General features: G+C 38.5%; 1 non-coding gene across 1 annotated transcript; it reads left to right on the forward strand.

The window, feature by feature from the left end:
• Positions 1-2670: 2670 nt before the first annotated feature.
• LOC129875363 (small nucleolar RNA R71) lies at positions 2671-2777 on the forward strand. Its single transcript, XR_008763160.1, has one exon. It is a non-coding gene; the product is annotated as a small nucleolar RNA R71 (small nucleolar RNA).
• Positions 2778-3138: the final 361 nt, after the last annotated feature.

The following is a 3138-nucleotide window of genomic DNA, read 5'->3' on the forward strand; positions in this document are numbered from 1 at the left end:
AATGGAATGAAAAATTTTCTCTTTACTTTGTCCCAGGAATGCTCCCACTGCTGTGTCGTTTGCGTCACACATCAACACAAAAAGTAGCTCCCAATTAGAAGTTAGCAGAATAGAGGATTCAATCAACTTCTTCTTCAAGAGTTCAAATGCCTGCAAACATTCATCATTAAAAACAAATTTTACCTCTTTTTTGAGCAATCCACACATTGGTTTGGCTATCTTCGAAAAATCTTTAATGAAACACTGGTAGAATTCGGCGTGGCCTAAATAACTGCAAACTCCTTTTACTGATACTGGTGGGGGGAGTTTCTCAATCACTTCAATTTTTGCTTTGTCCACTTCCAGCCCATATTTGGACACTTTATGTCCCAACACAATACCCTTTTTTACCCAGAAATGATATTTCTCCTAGTTTAGGACGAGGTTTATTTCTTCACACCTTGCGAGTACCCTCTCCAGATTTTTTAAATATAGATCAAAAGACTCTCCAAAAACTAAAAAATCATCCATGAATACCTCTACGAAATCTTACACCATATCATGAAATATAGCAATCATGCACCTCTAAAAAGTGGTAGGAGTATTGCAAAGACCACATGGCATACGCTTGAATGTGTACGTCCCGTAAGGGTATGTGAATGTTTTCTTTTCTTGATCCTCTAGTGCAATGGTGATTTGATTGTAACCTGAATACCCATCTAAGAAATAATAGTATTCTTGGCCTTCTAACCGATCAAGCATTTGGTCAATGAAAGGCACAGGGTAGTGATCTTTCCTGGTGGAATCATTCAACTTTGTATAGTCCATGCATATGCGCCAACCAGTTACTATTCTTATGGGGATTAATTCATTTTTTCATTGGTTATCACAGTCATTCCCCCTTTTTCGGTACATACTGAACTGGGCTCACCCACTTGCTGTCAGAAATTGGGTATATGATGCCTGTATCTAGCCACTTAATTATCTCTTTCTTCACAACCTCTTTCATGATGAGGTTCAACCGGCATTGTGGTTGTGCACTAGCTTTATGTCCTTCTTCTATAAAAATTCTGTGCATGCATAAAGCGGGGCTGATGCCATGAAGATCAGCCATTTGCCATCCAATTGCCTTTTTGTGTCTTTTTAGTACCGCAAGTGCTGCTGTGATGTGTACTTCAGACAAAGAAGATGAAAGAATTACCGGTAAGGTATTATTTACTCCAAGGAAAACATACCTGAGATGTGCTCATAATTGTTTCAACTCTAAGGGATCCTACTTGTACCATAACATCTTCAATGATACTATCATGTCTAGCTACAGAACGATCAGCTAACTATAGCAAAATAGTGGTTGCTTTAAGTTCTCCTAGGCCTGTTTTTCTTAAGCATGGATCTAGGCATCAAGTTAATACTAGCACCTAGATCATAGATACCTCTGGCATTACTATATTTACCAATGGTTACCTACACCATGAAACTACCTGGATTTTTTAGTTTAGCTGAAAGCTTGCTTTTGTTCAAGATTATTAAACTACACTCTTCAGTGAGTGCCACTATTGCAAATTCAGCTAACTTGCTTTTATTGGCCCCAATATCCTTGACAAATTTAGCATACTTTGGGATTTCCTATAAAATATCAATCAAAGGCAAATTAATTTGCACCTGTTTCAACAAATCTATAAACTTCGCAAAACACTCCTCTTCTTTGTTTTTTAAAACTTTTGTGGGAAAAGAGGAGGAGGTTTTGTCTTTGGTTTCTTAATTTCCTTGGTACCACTAGGTTCACCTTCTTCTCTAGCTTGTTCCTTTCCTCTTACCTCTGCTGATTTGTCTTTAGGAGCCAGTTTAGTGAGTGGGTGACCACTTTGGGTACTCATAGCATGTACCTGTTTGGGTTTTGGGTCAGTGTTACCTGGTAAACATCCCTGTTGGCAAGAACTTTGTGTGCTTACTAATTGCCCAAGCTATTTTTCTAACTGTTGGGTAGCTAACTGATTCTGTCAAACATCTGCATCTAGCTTAGCCTGGTCTGTCATGATTTGTTTCAACATGTCTTCTATACTCATGCTTCCTGACTTTCCTAGTCCTTGCACACCTTGAATTTGGTTATTGTATTGTTGACCATGATTGTTGTAGTATTATTCGCCTCTCTGTGGTCTGTATTGATTCTGACCTTATTGTGGATTTTGTTAATTTCTACCCCAAGAGAAGTTGGGATGGTTTCTCTAATTTGGGTTGTAGGTATTTTCATAGTTTTGATTTCCACCATTTCTAGGTGTATTACGCACAAAATTTACCGACTCTGTATTTGCTCCACAATATTTAGCCACATGTTCACTGTTTCCACATACCTCACACCACATAGGTGGTTGCTGAACCATGCTTACCGATGCTTGCTGTTGTCCTTTAGCTATCGTGTTGAAATGTATTATCATCATATTTTGCATTGCTGTAATTTGTGTTGTCAAAACAGTTACTGCATCAATCTCTAACATACCTGCTTGCTTTTGCACAATTGGGCGGGCATTTTCTCCATTCCATTCTGGATTTCCTTGAGATATGCGATTTAGCAATGTATATAGCTCATCATATGTTTTCTCCAAGGCTTGTCCACCTGCAGCAAAATTAAGAAGAATTTTTGTGTTAGGTTCCAAACCTTCAATGAAGGTGTGGACCAGCACCTCATTATCTTGATAATGATGAGGGCAACTAATGAGTAATGATTTAAATCTGTCCCATGATTGGTACAAATTCTCTCCATATTTTTGCTTGAAACTCAAAATTTCAGCTCTTAATTTCGCCATCTTCCCCGAAAAAAAGAACTTGATAAGAAATTTGTGGGCCAAAACATTCCATAAAGTGATTGAATTTGGTGGTTCCAAATTTAACCACCTCTTGGCTTCCCCTAACAAAGAGAATGGAAACAATGTTAACCTCACATAGTCAGGAGAGACCCCAATCGGCGTATATGTGTCGCTAATCTCCAAGAAGTTCTGAATGTGGACTTGGGGATCTTTGTGTGGTAATCCTGTAAACTGACCATTAGAGTGTAATAATTGTACCATGTTTTGTTTTAGTTCAAACCTTCCTCCAGTTGGAGGTTTTTGGATGCTAGAAGTGACATTCGTTGTTAGTGGGACAGCCACATCTCGCACTTTC

This window comes from Solanum dulcamara, chromosome 11 (genome assembly GCF_947179165.1).
Source record: "Solanum dulcamara chromosome 11, daSolDulc1.2, whole genome shotgun sequence".
Classification (NCBI taxonomy): Eukaryota; Viridiplantae; Streptophyta; class Magnoliopsida; order Solanales; family Solanaceae; genus Solanum; species Solanum dulcamara.